The following is a 27,433-nucleotide window of genomic DNA, read 5'->3' on the forward strand; positions in this document are numbered from 1 at the left end:
ATAGAAACTTCATCAGAACACAGATCTAGCTACAATTTGTTTGACATAATATACCGTTATATCTACTAACTAAACAATACACGAAATCATCATACAATGTTGTAGTTAGTCTATGACCACTTAAATGTGATAAAGTATTATATCTCTACACCTTATAATACATCAAGTAAAATCAAGATAATAATCAAAACGAACCAAGTAGACACACCTTTTGAGTTCGTACCAAGAGAGTGTTAGCTTTTGAAAAACCCAACAATAAAAAATAATAATAATAAAAAAAAACACAAAATGAACAGACGAAGAAGATATTATAAACCGAAGTAAATGAATACATTTTACCTTTGAATATAATACAGAATTGCCATAAGCAAATTTTAGGTTTCCCATTCTTCTTCTTCTTTTTTTACGTATCATAATTTACATATTCACTAAATATTTTTCGAGGTGTTGTTAGACACAAACAAGACGTAACATAGCCATGCAAGCAAATAAAAAAATTTAAAAGAAAACGAAAAATTTCATCAAGACACATTAATATTATGTGCGGATGTTATACAAGATACTATGGGAATATATGATATTTATGGAGGAAATGGCTTAGCCAGTGGTTAGAGAAACGTTTTAGGTTGAGAGCCGATGTGGTTTTCAGTCTCTTTTCTATACGACCCATGCTTATTCAGACTCGGACTACCTCTTTATAAGCCCGATGCTTCTTCAGCCTCACACCCCTTCTTTACACGCCCTATGCTTATTTACGCTCGTTGCGAGCAATGTGGTCAATTACATAACCTATCCAGTGACGAACACAATTTCCTTTTGAAACTGCTCGACATTTATAGGATGCTTTTCAAAATTTCATCTATAGGAAGTTTGAAGTTTCGTTAGTCACGGGACAATAGACAAGATTAGGTTTCATATGTACCACGAAGTAGAATGAAATTTTAAATTAGGACGAAATTTCTACCAGACAGATGTACTCGGATAAGATTCACACCCATTTATGAAGTGCGTTTAATTATGTTAAATAAACCGAGAAATTAAATTTTGTGTACCTTGATTTAGGAGCGTTTTTCGTATACTCGAACCTTGACAGAATATCATCAGCAGGTCTGTAAAAAATAAATAGAAAAATTGATTTAGTAAAAATGGTTCAAATTGACATTTAATTCGTCGAAATATTAGTGTATCGCAAAGTCCACTGATAGGGGACATAAAAGTGCGCATAGGCTCTCCGTGTATAACTTTTTTCGTATTTTTCTCCTCGAAAATATACATCTGTTTGATCATGCCACTATATTAAAATAAACACTTTACGTTCGAATACAAATCTCTTTGCGATTTTTTATATTTTCTTCTTCTTTGCATTTTCGATTTACACCTAATTAGGGTAGATTTCACGTGAGAAAATATGTATGAATTTGAATTATCTGTTGGATGAATGATTGAATTCTCTTTTCCAAATACAAAATTTCGATTAACACGAAAACAAAAGAAATATTTGACAAATAATAAAATTGGTAAGTGGACCATCAATTAGAGACAGCTGTGCTTAATGACATGGGGAGGTCATCGAAATTAAATGAAGTCTTACGACGAACTTAGACTTTGGTTACAAGATCCTCGAGAAAATTGTATAACATTAAATATATTAATGAACGCCTCGCCGATCTCTGTGCAGCCAGGGATTGAAACTTGTGACTTACGCAGCAGCTGAAACAAAAGTTGTTTGAACAGAAAACCACACAGCGGACTCTTTAAGCTCTAGAGAATGTTTTAGTTCGTTATAACACAATTGTTGTTCGCAGCCTCAACTGTGCTAAACTATTCTAACTGGAACAATTTTCTATAGAAAACTGTAGTTTGATATTGCCTTCAAGGTATTCGGTCAAATCTACATGAAACGGTGAACAACAACAACTGGTTTCACGAAAACCAATGAAATTCAAATACTTTATTTGCTTACCAATTAAGTTTTTGTCAAAGGTGTCAATGTTGAAAACAAATACTTCAGAAAGGAAAGAATGAAGAGAAGAAAAGAAAAAAACTTGTTGAATCGGTTGGGTGTGTCAGGTATTTTTTAACGATCATACAAGACGTTTAAAAATACCAATAAATTTTGTTTATGTTTTTTTTTTTCGTTGTTGTTGTTGTTATAGTAGAGTCATCATACCAAAGACATCGATACATGTTTTCCGCTAAATAAATTACACTTTGCCTCGTGTATGCTTTCTGGTCCATTTGTATGCTGACCATACTCACACTTACTTTGAGCAGGTAACGTGAAGATGAACACTAAAGACGCAGTTGTAAGACTAAGAGACATTTTAAACCGTAAAATCATAACAGGTGGCGCTGTATATACCTTACAGAATAATGATGATGATTTGTCCTATACAAAGTCTTTATACTGAAGGTAATGCAAATCTTCAGCGGATCACAAAAAATACGGAACCAACTTTCGGTTGAATTTGAGTGCAGCGTCACAGTTCGTTTGGTGTGGCACTAACTATTTCTATAGAATTGATTGAATGTGGTGGAATATACTTTGTTTCCTCAGAACCCTGTTCTATATACCAATGGAGGTTGCTAAATAGAACGGAAACCATTTCTCTGACAAATGCAATGAAAGTAAATGGATAGGTATGGCCAAACGTTCAAATTTGTTCTAGCGGGAGCACATACAAATTTGCAAGACGCCACCTCAAACGAACTCATTTCTAGTGCAAATTTCCACTAGAAATGAGTTCGTTTGAGGTGGCGCCTAGGCATGGGCGATAATGATAATGATTATCGATAATTGTCAATTGATGTTTTGATAATTATCAAGATATCAATAATTCGATATATCGATATTTCGGTCTAAAAATCCGATATTTATCGATATATTCCGATATATCGGTATATCATCATGAATTTTCGGATAAATATCAAAATATCGATATTTTGATAATTATCGAATTTCGATATTTTGATAATTATCGATAATTATTAAATTATCGATAACGATATGATTAATCGATTATCGATAATTTCTTTCGATTGATATTATCGATAATTTTGAACGCCTCCCATCCCTTGTGGCGCCATCCAAATCCGTATGTGCTCCGACTTGTATGGACTGGCCATACCTACTTATCTACTTTCATTGGACAAATGCACCAGCAAACATGTTAAGGGTAGTTTAACAAATTTAACACGTTTGTATGGGTACATTAGCTTTTGAGCTTGCAATTTAGGAAAATGTAGAGACTTCTTTTCCACAAAAACCAATTAAAATAAATAATTCTTGGGTATAAACCAATAAAATCTCATTTATAGCCAATTTCAGTTCATTTTCAGCAATATTGTAGAACAAAACATCCGAAAATTTTGTATGAAATTTTCTTCTAGTCGGCCATTTTTCGGTGTGCAAGCAAATTTTCGACATGCGACAAAAATTTTTGTTTGTGAAAAAAGTTATGACATGCTGCTTATAAATTGTTCAGAATAGTCCAAAGATGTTTTGAAGCCACTTTCCGCAAAAATTTGGTCATACGGACTTTCGATATGACGGTTTAAAGTCAAAAAATATTTTCGCGGAGGTCGATTTTTTCATGAAATTTTGACTTTGAAGAGTCATTTCTGGCGGGATTTTTTTTCTTGTGTTTAAGTGGTTTTGGATAATTTGGAGTATCTAGAATGAGGTAAAAATAAATTTGAAACAAAAAATTTCGAAACACAACCAAAAAATGCTTGCACCGAAAAAAACCGAAAAAATTGAGGTTACATTTTTTCGGCTTTTATCACTTTTCTCAAAATGCTCAAGTGTGATCGAGTGGGACTTTTGGGATATTGTATAGGTCCCTGAGGACCACCGAATCCCGAAAAGATTAGCTCGTTACTAATTTTTGCAAGCTCCTCCATGCAAAAAAATCTAATGTGCCCATCCTGAAAGCAAATTATAGTGTATAGACGAAAATTATGACCCGACAGAAAAGAACTGGACACGGCCGTTGCGCCGACATTTGCTTTACAAGTGGAATGCGATCACATCACCGAACTGAGACTGCAGCTCAAAAGTACGAATCACCAATCATATCGTCGACTTCTGCCCAGCAAAAAATTTTACTGGTGGCCTAGTCGAATTATACGAACTGTCGCCTGACGCTATTCAATGGCTCAATCAATTGGATGTTCGAGTGTGACGATTGTCGATTTTTTTGTTGCTTTGTTGAAATTTCTCTTTTCATTTCTTTTTTTTTTGTTAACTTTTCTTGAACTTTTTATTTTGATGTTTGCGATGTGATAATCAGCTGTTTCATAATACCATACGAAATAATAATAATAATAATAATAGTGGCTAGGTTATTAAATCCAGAAAATCCATCGCCTTATGTAGCTTCTATTTCGGTTTGATATATCGTAAACAGAATCTACATTGCTCAACGTTCATTTTAGTTGATTTAACTTCAAAGCAAATTGTTTTGCGATATTCTAGATTATCGTTGGTATTTTCAATTAAAATTTTGGTGATTTCAGCAAGAAAATTTGTCAGTCAAATGGGAAAAATAGATCGATGACATCAAGTGAACAGGTGTTCATGCTAATTAAACGATGATATGCACTTAACATAATTTACAGAACATGTACGATGACATTTTGGCGCAATGTACTACGCTGTAGAGTTTTTTTTTCGTGTTAAGTAGAATAATGTTAAAATTAGAATTTTAGACAAATTAACATGAAGTCTTTCTCGAACAATTGCGGGTAAGTCGTAAGGGGCTATCCATAAAGGACGTCCGCACTACCGCCAAAGTGTGACCGCTGTACATTTGTTTAGTGGAAAAGGGAAGAGGGGGGTCTAAAATTCCAGAAAAACCGCGGACGTCGAAATGCCAAACTTTTCCATTTTCAACAAAGATGACAACCTCTTATCGACAAAAACGGGATCACTGCTAAATCTATCCCCGTTTTTCAGAAAGATCGGTTCCCTTATCTTATTTTAGTTTTGTTAATGTTGAGACTTCACTGTCGCCTCAAAGTATGTAGATACTCTCTCCCTAATTGTAGGCCGGACATTATGTACACAAACTTATCGTATTTTGGTTACGTCACACGAGTCTCGTTCAGTGTTCATCCACTCTCGACAGAAAAATCAAATGTAGAATCGAACCTACGTCATTTTGGTGGATAGTAATTAACTGCTGGGCCACCCGCCCGCAATGATGTTACAAAAACTTACATGGATGTCATAACAAAATAAACGAGATTTATAGATGATTGTGTTATTGAACAGCATTTCAGGTTTACCGTGTTTAAAATGGTCAATTACCAGTTTCTCTTTTTTGCTTCCTTTCTCTCTATTTCTCTCGATTTCTTTCTCTATATTTCTCTTGTTCTTTCTTTATTTCTCTTGTTCTTTCTCTATATTTCTTTCTCTCTCTTTCTTTCTCTCTTTCTTTCTCTCTTTCTTTCTCTCTTTCTCTCTTTCTTTCTCTCTTTCTTTCTCTCTTTCTTCCTCTCTTTTTTGCTCTCTCTCTTTTTCTTTATTTTTTCTTTTTTCTATCTCTTTCTCATTTTTTTTCTCTATCTCTTTCTCACTGTTCTCTCTCTATCTCTTTCTCACTTCTTTCTCTCTATCTCTTTCTCACTTTCTCTCTCTCCCTTTCTCTATCTATTTCTATATATTGTTCTCTCTCTTTCTCGTTCTCTTTCTTTTTCCTCTCTATTTCCCTCTTTACTTCTCACTACACACAATAATCAAATTAGATAGCGCGTGTGGTTCCTCAATGTCCTGCGTATACGCTATCTTATCAGAAAGCAAAACAAAAAATTTATTATTAAACATGGGTGTAATCAGATAAGATAAAACTAAATAATCGTTTCTTGTTAATGTCACATATATACGAAAATTCAAGTGGTATAACAAGATGATAAGATAACTATCAAATTACTTGTAGCACAATATTTTCTCGTATTTTCTGTTGTTGTACTATAGTCGGTGTGCTGCTCTATTGTTTTGTTTTTAGAAGAAGAAAAAAGAAAAAAAAAACATTTTGATGAAGTGATTACACTGTGACATGTCTGTATGCGTTTGTGTGTTTAATAACACTCTTTGCCTATACGTTTTCTGGTACAACAAGAAAATGAGTGGATGATAATAATAAAAAATTTACAATTAAATTGCAACACAATGAATGGGATTGTGTTTCATTATGCACTTTAAAATTATTATTATACCCAGCCTAAAACTAATAAACATAAAATAATTTCGTATGTGTAGGCGTTCCATATATGAATCACTTCTTTATATTATACTTACTATGAATCACTGAACATTTGCACTATTCAGTTTTGGAATGTATTAATTGAATCAATCTTCTATGACACATATATGTGCTAAGCATAAATGTGTATATATACACATTTATGCTTAGCAGCACAAAAAATAAAATCAACTACAAACAGAGGCGTCGTCTTTGGTTTTTTTTTAACGAAGGTGGGAGAGCAAGTCTATTTTTTGGAACTTTATCTAACCAAAGTTATTATTAGAAATCGGTTCTGGTCGCTACTATGCAACCTCTGCCACTGCAAAAACACACGAAACCCAAGTTTCAGGTGAATTCGAGTATAGAAATAGATAGTATTCAAAGATTTCAAAGATTTCGCTGTGTTAAAATATGTTTCCAACATACATGCTATCCTATACCATCATATTCCATCTCTATGGAAATCGTTAGTACTACAATAAACTCTTTAGGTCTGAGAATCGCTAATTCTTTGGGTGAGCCTACAATATGCATCTTCGAGCGGCATGGCCTCAACTTACACCGCGATTTATAAGTTCAGAAAACCAATGGCTCATACGCACACAATTTGTCGATAGCTTCATCGGACATAAAAAAAATTGTTACATAATTGAATCAATATTAAAAACGAGCAGCTTGAAATTCTCTGAAATTCCGAGCCATCTTGCTTTTGGGAATTTTAACATATTTGCATGAATTTGCATTTCATTCCAAAAAAAGTTTTAAATCCTATAAATCTTTCGGTGTCTTATTTTTCAGAGTCTGAAATTCAGACCCGGACAAAGTACTGGGCTAATGTGTTTAACATTTAGGTGTGCACAAAATGTGTGTTTCAAAACAAGTTTACAGAAAATATTCTTTCTAAAGTTTCTTAAGTTTTCTAAAAAATGTTGAAAATTAAAATTCTTGAAAATGTTAACATTCTCAAAAATATTCCTTGCTCTCTATTGGATGTGTGCAATTTCTAGGAAAATGCTGCATATCTCTAGATGAACTTTAATACGGATTCGTGCGAGCCTTGCGTAGCCTTCACGGTTGTCGTTTTTTTTTTACTTTGATCAAATTTAAATTTAATCATAATTTTAAGATGCCTCTGAAATCCTATACACACAGAATGTTAACCAGTGCGAAAATTTACCATTAACAAATCCTAAATATTTGAAGCCAATATGTAAATGTGTGTATCTTTATCTCATTATCATATTATAATAATGCGGGCTTAAATATCGATATCACCAGAAAATATAATTCTATGTGTATAACAACCATATCATTCATACACATCGTGTTACGTTTAAAAAAAGTGTTTACCATGGATTTCCATTCACCCGATAAATAAATATATGCAACGTAATTCTCTTCCTTCACTCGTCCCTTATCATAAATCATCAATTATTATGGAGAATTTTTTTTTCTAATTCAAATGCAAATATTAATGCAGGAAGTAAATTATTCTTAGATTTTTTTTCTACCGCGCACGGTAGTTTTTTTCTATTTTGGTTTCCCAAAAGGTAAAAGGACATTATGCATCTGAATATATTCGTATACGCTTATAAAGTTGAATGCGTATACCGAGTCTCTACTCTATATTATGCGAGAGAAAAAATATTCAATGTGTGTTTGATCGGGACCCCGAAAAAAGGGTTAATTCATTATAATAATCACATAGTACCTGTGTGTTGTAAAATCAAATATTTGTTACGAGTGTAGAATGCGTGAGAAAGTATTATCGGGAATTATAAGTATACGAAATATACGTTTTTGAATCGGCATTTATTTTATCATATTTTTTTCAACACACAATAATCAAGAGTCAACATTTGAATATTTATTTTCCAAATTCGGTTTCACTATTATATCCTACATATGAACGCTAGAATGTGTATAATATTGACTGCGAAAAGACTCGGAAGTGCGAATAGACTTAACGAGCTTACCAGAAATTTATTTGAAAAACCCAGTGATCAACCAATTACCGCAGAAATGCCGCCAATTTTTCTTAAAATTAATTTTGACAATTAAGAACAATGTAGAGAGGAGCATTTACATGTAGAGCATTTACATTTAGTGCCAAGGGTTTACATTCGGTGCCAAGAGTTTACATTTGGCACGCATTTAAGATGCTCTTGGCGACAGGAATTATCACGACTGAAATGAAGGGTGCGGCCGCCACGCTATTTTATTAGATGCGCGATGATACGCTGCTCCTCAAAATTGAGTAGCTCTCGCAAGTTTGAAATGTCTAAGCAATTGGAAAAGGCCCGAAAACAAAAAGTGCTCCTAGCATGAACACTTCTCTGACAAATGTCCAATTTAGAGGCTTTTGTGATGAGAGCTACCGCTTAAGGTTGATTGTATTGTGTGTTTTAACTCATACAGCGAAAACAAGTCATATATCTTTACGAAAGAAACGCATTGCCTACTGTGACTTCATCAGCCTCCAAATATTTCTTATGTTCATGCTAGGAGCAGTGCGTTGGTATAGATCATTTCCTAGCCTAACTTTCCTATTCACGTACTTCGAGGCTTGATTCAGAAGTCACAGGCTGACCCTGACCAAGAGTGAATGTTAAATTGTCAGACCATCCCCAAAATTTGCAAATCAATCCTATCCTATCATTGTACCACATTCACACATTAAGCGATTTCAGATTTCAATTCACGGATTACGATAAATTAATGTCGACTCGCAAAACATTTTCATCTTTGAAAGGCGAAATCTTTTATTTCAGGGCACAATGAATGGCGAACACAAAACCCGTTCGACAATGTGTATTAACCATCGATGTTAAATGGGATATTTATTATTTGCATTTCAATAACAGATCAATAAACGAATATTATGCAAAATGTAATGGTTGTTTGGTTAAGTACAATGGGAAAGGGGGTATATTGTATGTGTGTGCTGTGCGCTTTTGTGATACCTGCAAAAATATTTTGTTTGTTTTTCACTTTGGGAATTATCGGAAAATAAAGTCACTCAGAGTTATGTTCGAAACGTTGAACAACTGAATGGGACGTATAGAAAGGGTTGTGTGTTTGTGCATTACGAGTGTTTCAAGCGTTATTCATTCAGGAAGTCAGGGTTTGGATTTCGTTTTTTTTTCTGTTTTCCCTATAATTAAACTTGGTTAAATCATTCATCTTTTAACTTTGTATTAAAACAGCAAACAGTCTCATTATACTCTCTACAATAATTACTTGAGCAAAATATGTTGGAGGAGCAGTGGCAGCTCTCACGTACGCAGCACCGGTCCTTGGAGTATTGAAGAAGTGAGGGTGTTGTAGCACTCTAATTAATAAATATCAGGCCTGGCCTGCTACTGTGGATGCCAATGCTCGAAGTCATATATTTTTTGTATGAACAAAGGACCTTTGGTTTTGAACCAACGAAAGTAATGTAAATCTTTAAAATCTTCAAAAAACACACAGAACCCGACTTTCAGGAGAATTTAAGCGCCATATTTCTTTTGGTGTAGCTAATGAATGTGGTAGAATATTCCATTGAAATTCACTCGAAACTTGGGTTCCGTGTGTTTTTGTGGACTTGCATTACCTTCAGTGGCGTTCATCTCTGCCTGGGATGTTTTTTTTGTTTGTAATTTTTTAAACAGAGTATTTTGCATCAAAATGTAATGCATGGAAGGCTTCATCCATTGACCCCTGAAAGGGAGTGGTATATGCACTTACATCGGTGTATCTCTTAATTAGTTGTTTTTTTGATGGAAAACATTCTTTAAACAACCAGACCGTTTATGACTGTGTAACATTAGACATATTACAGAAGTGCTTTTACGGAAATTAGATAAGTATCGTAATATGGTAGGCTAAATGAAGCATGTAACATAATGTTCGTTGTTTTTTTATTGTAATTTTGGTTGAGTGCATTGCATAGCATATGTAACAATTACAGGACCTAGCGTACAAAAAAAACATATTTAACAGTAGAAAGTACAACTCAGACGTCCCACTAATTTTCGGTGTGTAATTAATCGGACATTTTTCACAAAAAAGTCGGACAAAATCGGACATTTTTCAACGAAATTGGACTTAATTGAGCTTTCTACGGGTAATGTAGGGACAACTGAGACTCGTTCTATAAAATACATAATGCGACCATTTTTCAAACCGACAAACAGTCAACCACAGCTTGGTTCCTAGCATGAACCCTACTTTGACAAATGTCCAATTTGGAGGCTTTTGTGATAATAATATCGCTAAGGGTATTTTCTGCCAATAACGATCTGTTGCGTAACAAGATTTTAGACTCAAAACTCTAGTTTCAATAAAGAATTACAGTTTCAGGCATTAGATTGATCATTTCTCTATTGCCTCAAACTGTTGAAAATTTGGTCTCAGATAACTGTTCATGCAACACTATTGCAAGAGGCGGAGGTCGCATTTTTTTTAACGGGCGGAAACGGATTTGTTTCACAGTTTTTCCCGCTCTATCGTCTCCAGCGAGTTTTATTCGTTCGCCATAGAGACTTTGGCGTCCGCTGATAGGTGATTTTTCAGATTTTGAAAATTTACATGAGCGAACCGCCGAGTTATATAGGGGAGTGGGACAACCAAAACTTTCGGCATGACAATCTGTGTCGTTTCTATAATGTATAATAAAAATGAAATTTCTGCTGGAAAGTGCTACAGAAAAGTGAACGTGCACTTAAATTGACCCGAGACTTGGGTTGCGTGTGATTTTGCGAATTTACAAAATACATTCAGTGCATTTGTATCTCTGGCGAAGCATCAATTTGGCAAAATCATATTATGACTGAAGTTAACCAATTGCCCAATTATATCAGCTCATAAAATTTAACCTCACCGCTTATAAAGTTCAATCAACTGTCTCGCAATTTTTTTTCTATGTAGACTCAATATTTTTTTTTTTTTGTAAAAAAAGTGTTTTAACACAAAAGATTTACAGATTTACAGACACTCAAATCAAAAAAATAAATAGAATAAGACCGAAAAAAAATCAATAAAGGAACAGAGGAAATCAATAGCCTACTTAAGCATAAAGGAAAACCCGATAATTCGACAAATTACCTATTGTTCACTAATATCCGAAATGCAATAAAAATAGCATCTCTGCTTCCGATCTATAGTTAAACCTTTCGTTGTTGTTGTTGTTATACCTCTATCTCGAACAAAACAAAAAACGCATACACTCTGCTAAACCAAAAACCGCAAAATGATTTTCGTTCCGAAATTATTTTCACAATAGTTGTTTTGTGTGTGTGTTGTTGGGTGATGATTTTATTTCGGTTTTGTTAAATATTTTCGGGGTAGTTTCTTGTAAAATTGAACTTTCAACAATCAATTTTCAACGTTTGTAAAAACATCAAAGTCAACATGACAATGGGATTTAGGGGTTTTACGCAAAAATCAACCAACAATGAATTGATGAACATGATTTTTTGTGTTGGTTTTTGTTTATTTTTCTGTGTAAACGTAATAACAAGTGCGCTCACAGAGTGAGAGTCTGCCGACGGGTTGTTATTAGGACATTAGGAGTTTATAATTAAATTAAAATAATGGACTGTGTCGTTGGCTGTAATTTAATTTATATTTTTATTACTTCGTGCTGTGGAACGGCATTTTCTTCGGTTCGAGTTTTTTTCAGTCAAGGATTGGCTTAACCAGGGACTATTTATGAGAATTGTTTTGAGAAATGCAGGAAGTTAGGAAGTTTTTCAGAAATCTGAGATATTTTCTTTTGCGAAACTTTTGGAAATTAGTGAGAAATGGTTCTATCGAAAATTTTTCGCTGCACAAAACGAATGCTGCACTTGGGTTTCATATTTTTTTGTGATCCGCTGAAAGTTTGCATTCCAACTTTATACTTCGAGGATCTGATTGAAACTTCGAAAAATTACCAGAAAAAAAAATTATTTGCTTGCCCTACCGCTGGCAGGTAAAATAGGTGCTTATGGACAATTTTTGATGTTAGAGAAATCTGTGAGAAATTTAGGAAATGTTACAGATATTTTAGCGGAATTTTCGGAATTGCTTTTGGGAAATTTTTGAAAAAAAAAAAAATATTTTCAAGATACCATGGCTTTTTGAATTTAGTGAACGTCACCGACTACCGAATTTCAGTGAAAAATTTCACATTCTAATATTTCCTGGAATAGTTATCAGAGCGTAAAACCTTGAAATTTAGAAAAGGTCTAATTTTATCAGAATTGCAGGTTCAAAAATTTATTAATTTCACTGCGACAAAGTGAATTTGTGAATTTATAATTCCGAATAACACAACGTTGATCTTTGATCTTTCGCAACGTTAGGCGATACAAATACAGTTTCCGTTCCGACTAACTGATAACCGTTCCATAACTTTGCCTTTGTACTAGTATTAACAACACCAAATTAAAAAAAAACACTTTTTCACTAGACGCAACATTTTTTCTCGCAAAGTCTTACAAATTTTATCAATTCGTTTACCGAAAGAAAAAAATTTCGAAGATTACAGAGGTTACAGAATTATTTCTTTAAAAATCTGACAAACTTACCGACTATGTTTTTTCTTCCATCTATCGCATTTTGTTGAGTCGATCACTTATCGCATGACTTTGCCAATCACCTTTCACTCAACAGAACGAAATCAAAAAACCAAAACGAGCCAGCAATATGTCTCATGTCTTTTCAAAAAACACACAAATTGAATTAAAAGAAAGAATTTTGAAGATTTCTTGGCTCCTCTTGACGTCGGTTATATTTCACATAAATCGTTTTCTTTTCTTCTTCTCCTATTTATTATAATATAAAAAAAATTCTTCCAAAAGTTCAATAAGTTACTATTCAAAGTGCAGTGTATACACAACAGCTCGCAGTTTTTTATAAGTCTTCGTCTTCGTGCACAGAAATATCATTTTTTGTAATCTTTTTTGTGCGAATGTTAAACTTTGACTTATCAAAGAGCATTATATACTCATGTTAGGTATATAAAAAACGAAATTACAACAAACGAACGACGAACCTACAAAAAAATTGAACCAAAGATTTGAATAAACGAACACGTGGCCAATTGGTGTCACAAGGCGAACATTTTTTTTTTATTTGTTTCAGTTGCTCGATACGAGCTGTTTTTATTTGAACGAAAAAAAAATTGTTTATTTAAAGATAGATCTCGGAACAGTCGTCGAATGCAAGAATTTTATTTTAAATTTATTTTTTGTTTTCGTTAAATTGACGAAGCACTTTTTATCTCGGTTGATGAGCGCGATGTTTATTCATTCGTTCAGAATTTATTGAAAAAATGTTCCATAGTTTTAATCATTTAATCGTTCAACGAAAAAAAAATATTTTATTTAGACTCACTATGTATCACTCGATTAATTAATTATAAAAATTTTCCATTCATATCATCTCGCTTCACCTTACTGTTAAAAAATTATTTCGTTGTTGAACAACCAACAGAAAAAAAATATTTCGAATAAATCTCTCACATCTTTTCTTAGACATCTAATAAGACAAAAAAAACTTCTTTTTTGTTGGTTTGAACAAATTTTCTTCACTTTCAGAAAACACAATCTATAAGTTTTGTCGCCACACGGCACGAACGTTGAACGATGAATGGTTGTAGAGTCCCCATCGGTAGCAACTGCCGCCGCCAACACCGACCGAACATTTCTATAAAAAAGAAGAAAAAAAATTCAATTTTTTTCACATTTTTTTGTGTTATCTCACTCATACGTTTTCTTATACATTCTCGCACAATTTTTCCCCACATTTTCTGAGTATATATAATAATATGACGAGAGCTGATGGGTATAATACTCCAACACTTACACACATTATATATTATTCTATCTGAATACGCAATGGAAATATATGTACGGTGTTTATGTACTTACACTTCTCCAACCCGATCCGAATAAAAAAAAAGAATTTTTCAATTGTGAATGTGGAAATGAATAATTTTTTTTTTCATTTCATTTGATGGTGAGGTTGTTTGTGATACGTGGTTATGTACTTGGAGACTTGGAGAAACGATGAGAAGAGAAAGAGAAATAATAAAAAGCAGGAAAAAATTCGACTATAAAAAAAGAAACCAACGCGATTTCTGGTACATATTTCTCTTAATATAGAAATATTTAATGTGTACCACTTTACCATAAAAATTGTCGTCAAATACCCTAGGAATACCATAGATCTTAGGCAATTGCCGAATTAAAGTTACTAACATGTAAATGTTCATTCCTTTCTTATCGTCGCAGAATGAATATTTACATGTGCAGAATGAATTAGACTTCGAACAGGGCTGGTACAAAAATCAAAAATGTACTAAGGGCAGCGACAATAAAAATTGTTCTAAGTTACACCCCTGGCAGCGAACAACGAACTGGAAACGGTTTATACACAAAACTGAAACGCATTGGCATTTTCATATGAAATATTTTTCCGGTGAAAAGACGCTATGAATGCGCTTGCGTTAAATTATAGAAACGAAAAATTGGTGGGGGCTGGTTGATGTGGGTTTCTAACAATTTCTTCCACATTAATTCTTTTTCCAATCGTTTTAAGAAATGGGGGGATAGAATTTGTGGGTAAATTTACAAATACACTTGCAACGTCTCAGGAATGGATAAGTCTAAATCGCTTTGAGCACAAGTTTACATTTTTGGGATAAGTGAGAGAGATAGCGTATGTGTGTGTGCTTGTGTTTAATCATAAATCTCATTCCAACCGCTCTGATTTTATTCCGGAAGATATTACTCCCTACCATTATAATAGAAATATTTTCCGAGGGACACACCGATATCCTACTACTAATGCTATCGAACTTTTAAATATTATTGTTAAAAAATACAACAACGAAAAAAACAAAAAAACAACAGGTCATTTTATGAGACCAGGGTTGACTTTTTCTGTTACGTTAAGTTGTTATGCAAATAACACAGATCATATTTGCGGCTCGAGCAAAATTTGTAATTTTTTTTTCAGTTTTTAAACGATATTTTTATTGCTAACAAGCGAAAATTACATCATTTTACATGCGAATTATAAGTTGTAAATTTCATTAGGCTTTTCTTTTTTCGGTTGTGTTCCAAGAATGCTACGCGCATTTTTATATATTTAATTTTCCAGAGTGGACGTACACACTATGTAATTATGTTCTCATGTTTCGCATCGTACATTACACCACTCATATGGCTACCTGTGTTATGCGAATCCAATTTTTTAGTTTCATTGTTCCTATTTTTTAGAACGCGAGCAAATCAACCGAAAGAATTTACTTCTTTTGATCGCAGTCTTTTCGACAGACTTACAAAAAAATCTTTGATTTCAATATAGTTTCAACATACATAACACTCGTTTGTTGTGTTAAGAAGGTTTGTCGTCGTCACTGTCATCAACAGATAATTTATGAATGATCCCTTAACTATACACCAAACGTACGAGATGAGCCTGCTTTCGGATGAATCCGGGTGCATCACTTACACCTACCCTACAAAAAAAAGCGCTCACCGCTGACCTTTGGCTGACACAAAAAAACAGAAACATACGGTTAAAAATAGGGCGCAATAAATTCCAAAATTATCTACGAATGAAACTAAAACTAATGAATGCATGCACACAACCATCTTTAACCATAACGAACCAAAAGTTCGGTATAGAATGTGTACATAATATTATAAACAACAACAACACTGATCTCATTCTGTTCTGTTCCGAAAACTCTGAATGACCTTTAATTTTTTGTAAGAGAAACGTTAAAGCAAAAGCTCATTTTATTGATTAATTATATACGTGCAGAATGTTCGTTCGTCGTGTTTGTATTTATATATATATTTGTACATGGAAATGGGTTTGCATTTTGACTCCATAATCGGTTAAGATACATATAGAGGAGCTGCTCTCGGTAACAAGGAACATATTTTCGTTATATAATTAGGTAGAATTTCATAAAACGTTCGGTTTATAAGCACACAGATATACGTCCTTGTATCCCATCACTATACAATGACGGGCGGTAGATATGCGGGAAAATATAAGGCATTCCGAACAGCTGTTAATTTGCTAAAGTGTGTTAGTGTTTTTTCTTCTTCTTCTTCTTCTCGTTATTTTAATATTCAATGAGAGTAGAAACCATTTTTTTCCTTCTGTTAAAATTAATCTGTTGGGTGGATGGGGTTTTCTATAATACCGGGGTTGCGCTAGCTGCTTCTTCTTTTAACTGAATCTTTAGCGGTATGCATTTTGAAGTAGTAGGGAAATGATATAGAGTGAGGATTATTGATTTTTCCTCGTTTTGCGTTCAATTAATTGATTTTTTTTAAAGACTTGTGTCTAGGGTGAAATTAAGTAAAAGCGGCGAGACAGAAGGTTACATGAAAAATTAAAGAAGAAAATGCTTTCGTTGCAATGAATCAATTAGGGTAGACGAATTTATCGCATCTTTTATGTTCTCTTAATCGATTGAAGTAATCGCTTTTGGAGATGCATAATCTGTGTTGGGGACGACATGATTTTGGTGAGAAATGTTTCTGGGGGGGAGGGCGAATGTCATTTATATTAGCTAATCCTATTTTCGTTCACTATTCACAGAACTACCGTTTTATTAACAATTAGCTGCATTCCTGTCAGAGTTTTTTTTTAGCGCTGATTGATTTGACTCGCATCAACGTTTTCGGACGGATAAGTAAGCAGGAATTATGTTTCAGAAATTTTGTGAATCTTTTGAGACAACTTGTGAGAAATTTTGCCAAACTTTTTTACATTTTTAAGAAGTAGATTTCTCAAAATAAACCCTTTGAGTGGGTTAGGGTCGGAACAGGTCATACCTGACTTGTGCCTGAAAATAGCTGACCTAACACATTCTATACAGATTCAGGTTACTAGAGGATCTCCTTAAGTTGAATCCAATTTTAGTTAGGAAACCTGAAATTTTCATGAAAATGTTTCAGGTTACCCGAACCCTGACCTGGGTAAGCCTGATTTTTGAATTACTGGTAAGTCTATCATGGTGCAATCAGTCTTATATGAAATCAGGCTCCATGTCAAATCAAGTCTCGGGCGACCTGGGGGCTTTGAATCACGACAATTTGACCCTGATTCTGAGCAATATTTATGGGTGGTCGCTAATGAAAACCGTAAATTGTTCAACGAAGTCCATAAACTGAATTTACTCTATCGCTATAATCAAAGAAATTTGTTAAGAAAATAAGTATTTAGTCTGTCCAATTAACTGAAGTATATTCATGTCAATAAAAACTAAGACAAACAGAAGCGGAGGCAAAATTCTGTATTTCCTCACGCAAGAAAAATCATAATTTTTCTGAACTAAAATTTTCGACAACTCGCGATAGAAGCCAGATGGTCTATATGTACAATTTTAATTGAAAACAGATTTTATCGATATTATATGCAGTGCTTATTCCTACAATAATCATAGAAACGACAGTGTGGTAATTCAATAATCATAGAAACGACAGTGTGGTAATTTGCTAGGCATCAGGCCGCAAGGCGCCACCTACAAAATTAATTCAAGTTTTTCGTTTAAATAAATCTTAAACGAGCCATCAGAACAGTCGGAGCGTTTGCTGCGACTGAGCCCCGTACAAACCCGTATATCTATTGCGTACGTGACCCTAGTGCGTCTGTCACCCTACTTTGACCGTAAGCCTATTGCGCCGGTTAATGTAGCTAAAGTAAAATTATTATGTAATATGTACATCTTACAAATTGCGCATAGCGCAATTACGAAGCCCCGTACGACGTTCCATTCAAATGAAACAAAAATTTCAAATCGCCCAAAAATTTTATTTTTTTTGAAGGGCCTAGTATCGGCCTCAGTCCGAGGACCCAAATTTAAATTTTTTTCAACTACATTCTATTCGGCCTTTGATTACCTCCCAAATGAAACAAAAATTACGAAAAACGGATGAAATTTGCCTATTAGGCCTTTGATTACCTTCCAAATGGAACAAAAATTACGAAAAAAGGATGAAATTTGCTCGAGTTATATGTAAAATACACATAGGGCCCTAGTATCGGCCTCAGTCCGAGGACCCAAATTTAAATTTTTTTCAACTACATTCTATTCGGCCTTTGATTACCTTCCAAATGAAACAAAAATTACGAAAAACGGATGAAATTTGCTCGAGTTATATGTAAAATACACATAAGGCCCTAGTAGCGGCCTTAGTCCGAGGACCCAAATTTAATTTTTTTTCAACAACATTCTATTCGGCCTTTTATTACCTTCCAAATGAAACAAAAATTACGAAAAACGGATGAAATTTACTCGAGTTATATGTGAAATACACATAGGGCCCTAGTAGCGGCCTTAGGCCAAGGACCCAAATTTAATTTTTTTTCAACAACATTCTATTCGGCATTCGATTACCTTCCAAATCAAACAAAAATTACGAAAAACGAATGAAATTTACTCGAGTTCTATGTAAAATACACATAGGGCCCTAGTAGCATTTCACTTCTAAGGCCTAACTCACGGTCCACTCACCCGATTTACTTTTTTTTTCACTTTTTTTTCCTGGATTGGTATTGACAATACCTATCATTTGCCGTGTCATTTACATTTCCATCGTTTATTTTGCCATAAATATCACCAAAAGACCTTAAATCACTTAGGTGGCCCTAACTCACGAAGGGCCGACCCGAATATGCCCATCTTCGAACTTAGCCTCACTATTTCGACTATCTTTCAGGGAAAAAAAATTTTGAAATCGGATTTGATTTACTCAAGATATCGACGTGACAGACGGACAGACGGACAGACAAAATTTTTATTGCAGATTCGTCATCTATGAACATAGGCAAACACTTTGCCCTTACCGTCTGCTTCGAATTCCATCAATTACACACGGCATCGTAATCCTATAAGCCCCTTTGTACTTCGTACGGGGCTAAAAAGTTGAAATCTCAAAGAGGTATTGATGGAACGAATAGCAACGCAAAGGGACCTAACTCGTACTTTTCTTTTGTTGCACCGTCAAACTTGACATGAGGATTTTTTTTTAAATTAGGTCTAGTTTGCGTTGCTACACTTAGCAGCGCAATTTTTCTTTTGTTCTCCTGTCAGATTTAACAATACAACAAAAAAAAACATGATTTTGGTCTCCTTCACACCACTACGTGAATCTACTCTACAGCTTAGGCCTCCGCGCTCTAACGCACTTTAACTATGAAACCGGAGTCTTCATTCGTGTCAACAAGATCTCAAGTAGGCAGAGATCTGAACTTCGTAAGGGCGGAAAGGTCTCCCAGCTACACTTAACGACGCGAAAGATTGCATTTTTATTTGTTCCCCGATCAAGTTTGACAGTACAGCCTGAAGTGGCCCACCTTGACAGGAAAAGAAAAAGAAAAATCATTTAGGTTTCTTTCGCGTCGCTATTTGTAGCTAAAGTCAGTTTGTAGCGATGGAAATGTAAATGTCACAGCAAATGATAGGTATTGTCAATACCAATCCAGGAAAAAAGTTTTTTTTAAATCGGGTGAGTGGACAGTGAGTTAGGGCCTTAGAAGTGAAAGGTTACTCGGCCCTATGTGTATTTTGCATATAAGTCGAGTAAATTTGATCCGTTTTTCCTAATTTTTGTTTCATTTGGAAGGTAATCAAAGGCCGAATAGAATTTTGTTGAATAAATTAAAATTTTAGGGCTATTTGAAATTTTTGTTTCATTTGAAAGGAACGTCGTACGATGCTTCGTAATTGCGCTATGCGCAATTTCTAAGATGTACATAATAATTTTACTTTAACTACATTAACCGGCGCAATAGGCTTATTACGGTCAAAGTAGGGTTACAGACGCTAGAGGGTCACGTACGCAATAGATATACGGGTTTGTATGGGGCTCAGTAGCAGAAAACGCTCCGACTGTTCTGATGGCTCGTTTTTTTTTAGTTTAAGCGAAACTGTCCTCGCCGATAGTAGTTCAATTTCAAGTTTCTTCTTCAATTGATTTTTTGTTGAAAAATAAAAAAAACTTTTTTCTGTTTCATAACGCTATTTCCTCAAGAATCACACATTGTTAATATATCACGACTTTTCTTTTGAACTGAACTTTCAAATGCCTTCATTATGGAATTGTATATTGCCCGGAATAGTTAAGAGAACCGACGTTCGTTTGTTTTATTATTATTATTTCAAACCAATTTCCATTATACAATTGGAGTAATTATGAATTAAAAATTGAAAAATAAACTAAATTTAATAAAACGTTTTCGGTTAAGAAATCATTATTTTTTCCTCTCTGTATATCTCTTGGTAAAATGTGTTTAAATTAGTCACGTTTTCTTGGAGGATCTTAACAGTTTAGTATACACATTAGACCATGTTGTGTGTTGTGTCGGTTTTTTCTATTTATTTTTTAAAGCAATTACGAAACCAATTGATTGAAATATGCTACTTGAGTTCGTTTTTTTTCAGTGGAAATATGACTCTAAATTATATGTTGTTTCGTTATACCACAAGTAGTTTTCTATTTAAACTCAAAAAGCAATCAAAATTTACGTTCTTCTTTCTATTTTTATTTATTCATAGGCATATTCCGTTGAGTGGTGACATATATAATAAACACTGAGTTTTATTTGTATGAATGTAAATAAAGTTAGAGAATGTTCAGGATACCATTACTTTCTTACATGACTTTAAAGTCCGAAATTTGGAAATTTAAGTCCGAAACGTAAACAATTTGCACGAAATATTTGAAAATTGAACTTTTAAGGGTTTGACCGAAAGTCTTAAGATTTTGCAGAAACATTTTTGAGAAATTGTCCTAAATTTAGAAAATGTGCACGAAATATTGAAAAAAAAAACAGAACTTAAATTTTTATTCAACAAGAATTTTATGTATATTCTGTGATGTATTGACACTTTACCATAAAAATTGTCGTAAAATACCATCGATTGCCGTAGAAGCGTCTCGTGTTCAAATAATTATTATTTCAGTGACGAAAAAAAAATCGAAACATAAAATTGACGACTCAATTAATCTTAAAAATAATTTTTGTTTCCACTCGGAAAATAAACGAGAACTCAAAAAAGAAAGAAAAAAATATACCGAGAGAAGAAATGAAACACGTACAAATACACAACCAACAATAACAGAATCACGATGTCAGTTTAAACCGGGCATCAAGATAAACATCATTGATGGCCTTAAAAGTTTATGTAATACTCTCTCTCTAGAAAATTGTTTACTGTATGTTATCCCATCCACAATAATATAATGATTGTACCTTTTCATACAGGTGTCTTTTCTTTATTCATTCTTATATTTCTTCACCGGGCAGGTGTTTTGTGAGATAAACTAATATTGTATAACATTCGGCTTTGGATGGCAAACGTGGATATGTATAGATGGATATATTCACTCTAAAAAGGACCTAACTATTTAATTTGAACATTGCTTTCATGGATATATAGATATACGAAGGATAGGTGGAAGGTAAGTGCATGTCGTTATACCCCTCACCATTTTGCATGCTGCATCTGAATCAGGCCCAATGTTTAGTCCTAATTATGGCAAAAAGTGTATAAACAACTGAAGGTAATCAAAAACCGCGAAAACGCACGGAACCTAAATTTAGGGTAGATTCGAGTGTAGTACCCCTTCATTCTATTGCATAACTTAGGATGTCAACAGTATTTTCGCTATGTCGAAATAATTCTGACAAGCTTAACTGTATAGGTAAGGTTCACATTGAAAAGCGAAATGGATACACTAGCGATATTTTCTGATTGGTTCATATAAAAATATTCACACAAAACCAGTAAACCATGAAACAGAAAATGTGTTGGTTTTCAAAATTCCGCTAGTGCAATTTGAATTTTCTTTTGTTCTCCGGTCAAGTTTGGCAGTATAACAAAAATAAATTGAGCTAGGTCTCTTTCGCGTTACTATGTGCGGCTAGAGTAATACGGTATCAACTGAGAGTGGTGATTAAGAAGATTTGGACTCGACATCAAAAATTTAATAAAAGAATATTCGCTCATTGGGCCAAACTCAAACCGCACTTGTTTATATAGCCGCACTGGACTACAAATTGGGTGACTGTGTTCACTAATTATTGGTCAATTGTATTAGGGGTGCAAAATGTTGTAAAGAAGTGACAAGACCTTCAATGTTGCACAGAAAAGCACCAGATTAGAAGAGACCTAACTCCAACAATATGTGACACGAGATCGTCTTATGTCTCATTCATTACTAAATTGTGAGGGGATAAAACGACCTGCACCTGAATTATTTTTTTAAAGAAAACAAATTTTATATTTCCGAAAGAAACACGGTCTACAATTGATGCGAGAGGCATAAGAGGTTGGGATAGACAAAATTAATTTGTGAGTTTTAAATGATGTGAAAAAGGTAGAATTAAGCTGACAAAATAGTTATTTATGTAGGTTTTTAGATTATATGGTTTGGAAATGGGTTCGTTCGTTCGGTTTTTTATTTTTTATTTTAGAAGGGTCATTCTAATAAAAATATTTAAAACGAAAAAAGTAGAAAAATTTATGGATTTGTACGAAAGCTGTTTATGCTTTAATTTAAAATTCCGATCATGCCATAGATGGTTGTTGTTGTTTTTTTCTATACCGGTCTTTCGGTTATTTTGAAATTTATAACATTTTGAACGGTTTCTTCTCTTTTTTTTCAAAATTATATAAAAATAAATATATTCGATAGGCTTGATAAGAAATGGACGATAAATTTTCGGTTATTATTTGTTAAAAACCGAAAACATTTTATTTTAGCAGATCGACGGGCTAAATAAATTATTGATGAGATTATTGTTGATCTGCCTAATTATGGTAAATTTTTAGGCCGTTGCTTTCTTTATTTTTTTTTTTATTTATGAATTGGCATCAGAAAACGAAGAAATACCATGAGTCGATGCGGGAGATTTGAGGATTGTTATGGAATTTTAATTCGTCTGAATATTTCCGTTTAATACAACAGTCCGTTTAATATAATATTATCGACAAATTATAATTTTCAGCTATTTGTAACTATCAAGACAGTGATACGAAAGAGATCTAATTCAAACTGTTACTTTGTTATGCTGTCACACTTGACAGTAGAACGGAAAAAAATTGAATTATGACTCCTTCGCTCCGTTATGTGTAGCTGCAGTATTCATCAAACGAACTGTAATTCTTCAGTAAATTGTAATCATCAAATCCTATTTATTCCCATTTATAAGAGAAATTGTTGCCATCATCATATTTTCTGGTGACTAATGTTGTTGCACCTGCTCAACAAAACGTACTCAGTGTGAAAGTCAAGTAAACAAAGCAAAAATTCAATTTTGTCTCTCACACGGAGTACTTTTTTGGTAAGTGGAAATCAAGCATGGAATCGAATTCACTTCACCACTAGCTGTACCTTGACGCAACCTCATTCAATATGCATGCAACATAACGAAACTAAATTCACCCGAAAGTTGTGATGTGTGCGTAACTGCGCATTTGCATTACCTTCACTGTTTATATACTTTTGGTCTGAAATTGATTGTATGTTTTTCTATGTTAATCTTTTAGTGATTTATATCTATCGAGAACATTTAAAAGTTCCCACTTTCCCGCAACTTTTTGTTCTTAAATATTTTTTTTCGAAGTCTTTGAAAATATCGTATGTTTGTTCGCATATCAAAAAAAAAATCATAGCCACAATGCCTTACAAAAGGTTTTTTTATTCGAAAATTTGAATATCGTTTGCATAAAAAATATAAAAATAAATTTTGTTTTATCCATTTCTGCCTCCAATCTTCAGAAATTTGAATAATCTTTAATTTTATTATGATTAACCTTTTATTCCGATGCAAAAGCAGCATAACACTCTACTCTCAGGGAAAAATAATAGTTTTACTCTGTGTGTAGATATCCCAACATTCAAACACATAAAATGGATAAATTGAAAGCAAAGAAAAAAAAAACAACAAAAATGTTCTCCGTCTCGTACGACGTTCTGGGGCCTGTAAGGTTTAACATGCTGTTGGAAATTGATACCACAGTCTTCCCAGACTAATTGATTGCGTTGAGATCGACAACAATAACAACAAATAATCTTCTGAGGATCTATTTCTCCCTCTTTACATAATCGTATCGGGTAATCGTATGATATCGTAACCAAGTGCGAATGTAAACCAAGTATGAATGTAAACCTGAAGCGTACGCAAGCCTGTAGCGTTCGCAAACCTAGAGTGCACGTTAACCAATGTATGGAAATCGACCGTAATTCTAAAGCGTACGTGGCTTAGTTCACACGAAAAACCAGGGAGTGTACTGTACACATACCTAGCTACACTACGCATGGGGCTATAACTTGGCAGCAATCAGCTACGTTCTTAACTGGTTTCGTTTTATTATTTTATTATTTTTACATATCAACTTTATAGAAAAAAATAATTTTTTTTCTTTTAAATTTATTTTTAAATTTATAGAAAAAATATGTAAATCGTTTGAGCACACCTCGCGGGTTTCAATTTTTTAATCTAAATAATTTATCAACTTAATAGAACTGGTTATGCGTCCAATAATACATTTTTTTTTAGTTTTGAGTTTTTTTCTCAATTTTATTTTTTAATTTTGTGATTTAATTAATTGTGATTTTGTATTTTATATGTGGAGTCGCTTTCGAACTTTACGTCGGGTATATATCTGGTGAATCGATTTTTTAATCAATTAATTTTAATAAATTTATTTTTGTATTGACAAGACAACAAACATGAGAATTGTAACAACATTTTTTTACATCTTTTTTTTAGACTTTCAGGTCAGATTGGTATCTTGAAATGAATGTGTACGTTCGTTCACGTTTATGATATTTTTTCACATCACCATCATCATTGCAGTACCTTTGCATCGGAGATTAATTATATTATATATTATTATATTTAATAGCCGAAAAATTCAGATTTTCTAAACTAATTCATTTTTAAAGAATACTAAGAAAAAACAAAGCAAGGAAAATCGATGAGTGGATTCACTTTACGAATTAGAGTAAATTTCGTAGTACGTCGACCGTCGATATAGACAGTTTTCGGAACGTCAATATCGTACTTCCAAACTTTTTGTGGCATTTTCAATTTAAGTGCGCCTCAGAATTTGAATTTTGGATGAATTTACTAAATGAAGAAAGGAATTTCAACGCCCTGTGATATGAGAATATCGTGATTCAGAACTTGCCAAATATTAATTTTGAATTTTTCAGCTGTCAATTGTCTTTTAAGCAAATAACAATTTTTATGGATACAGATCACGGCAAAGTTTAATAAACCGAGCAGGAGCGGTTCATTTTTAAAATGTCAAATAAGGGACTTAATACACTGTATGAAAATGAACTCAAATGAACACTGACATAAATTGAATAATTTTTATTCGCAAAACATAATGCTGCCGGGCAACAGATACATTGTGTGTTTGCAGCTTTGTCTTGGTATCGAAATTTTTTAAGTTCAGTTTTTGTAATAAAAGTTGTCACTTGATTGAACCGACATTATTGTCCGATTGGTGGAATGAGTTTAAAGCTATTTTTATCCCAATAGGCAAGATCGTCGTATATGATGAAAGGAAGCCTCAACAAATTAGTGGCTAATTTTAAATATTGTGAAACATTTTGAGAAATTGTTGATAAAATAAGGAAATTTGAGAAATTTTTGTCATTTTTTTGAGAAATATTTGCGAAACCTGAATTTTCAGGCCTGATGAACAAGATCGGTCCATATTCAATGAGATGGTGAGTCTAGCACTAACGTATATATCTTGCTATAAAAAGGGCTAACGCACCTCGTACATCTCGTAGTGCACCACAACCATTAGCACTAAATTTAGATTCACAAAACATGCCTCATAAGGGTATTCTAGCATTCGAAAACAAATGATTTATTAAAGTTTTCGAGAAAAACGTTGTATGCAACTAGATGACGAAAGCAGAAAGACTATTTTTGGGAAATTAAAAAATCAAGAAATTTGAGAAATCTTACAAAATGTTGACAAATTTTAGGACATTTTAAGAAAATTTGAGAATTTTTTGAGAAATTGATTTCCCAAAATAGTCTCTGACTAGAAACTTTTCTCGACATACAACATGTATTGTTACACTCGGCCTGCGGCATATCAAGTGCACATAATATTACCGCCTAAAAACACTCAGTGGCACTAAGCGATAAATTTAAATAAAAGAATCCTTGTAGCTAAGTATCTTAATCTAATTACGGTCACCTTGCGAATTATAACAATTTATATCAACTGCTATCATGAACATTTCCGCATTTTTTTTTTCAATTCGACGAAATTTCTTTTATTTCAGCACACTCACACTGGTCGTTTATTTTGGTTATTTTCATGAATTTGTTGAGAAACTTTTTAGGTTTTACAAAAGTTTTTTTTTATTTCTTTACCCAGGCATTCAACATTCAGTTAGAGCATTTATTTTACAAAAAATTTGTGAATTATAAATAATTACCAAAACCAATTTGTAGAAACAAACTAAAAATATTATTTGTAAAGTAATAATTTACAAAGAAGAAAAAAAAAATTACTTTTTGTAATATTGCTGATTGTGTAGCGGCCCTAAATCACGACCAAACGATTCGGCAACATATATTCCAAGAAGATATCATTTTTCTAAAAAAAAGCACCGTCACGAAATGATAATCTTTCTGCCATTCCGCGTGTCTGTTCTTTTATTTAACTGTGTTTTGAATCACTGGCGCTTATTCCGGTAAATTTCTTAAAACTTTTGCAAAAAACGATCGTTAAGATTCCGTAAAAAAAAAAAAATTTAATCAGCCAAATTTTTACCACCACCGAGTCAATTTTTGTATCATTTTGTTTACATTTTCCAAACGTCCGATTATGTTGGCACCGATAAAAATAATTTAATTTCGTTAACAATTCATTAATTCTATTTAAAAATTAAAAAAACAAATTCAAATCTAACAAGAAAAACGAACGAAGGACACAAAAAAAATTCTCTCCTACCCCATGAGCAGGCAGCTCACATCTTAAACCGTTATAAGTCGTTATTCTTTTTATCACCCGAAATGACCGAAAAAAATCATCGTAAGTTATACATCTTGTTTAATGTGTGAGTTCGTGTTCATAGTATGTGTGTATACCACACAGCGCACATACGGTATATGGCTTTTCAACAAACATTTTCATTCAAACA

The 27,433-nt window shown here is 33.4% G+C and overlaps 1 long non-coding RNA gene across 2 annotated transcripts in view; it reads right to left on the reverse strand.

Annotated features, from left to right (window-relative positions):
- LOC119079774 overlaps positions 1–27,026 on the reverse strand; it is a 49,626-nt gene extending 22,600 nt beyond the window's left edge. The window contains exons 1-4 of one of the 2 annotated variants that reach the window (XR_005088223.1): positions 14,615–14,669; positions 14,147–14,399; positions 12,803–13,922; positions 1,053–1,109 (exon numbers count right to left, since the gene is read on the reverse strand). This is a non-coding gene — a long non-coding RNA (uncharacterized LOC119079774). Of the gene's footprint in view, positions 1–1,052; positions 1,110–12,802; positions 13,923–14,146; positions 14,400–14,614; positions 14,670–26,801 lie in introns of those variants that run through there. The other variant, XR_005088224.1, reaches the window with a different exon arrangement.
- Positions 27,027–27,433: the final 407 nt, after the last annotated feature.

The sequence above is a fragment of the Bradysia coprophila genome, unplaced genomic scaffold (assembly GCF_014529535.1).
Source record: "Bradysia coprophila strain Holo2 unplaced genomic scaffold, BU_Bcop_v1 contig_333, whole genome shotgun sequence".
NCBI classification, from domain to species: domain Eukaryota; kingdom Metazoa; phylum Arthropoda; class Insecta; order Diptera; family Sciaridae; genus Bradysia; species Bradysia coprophila.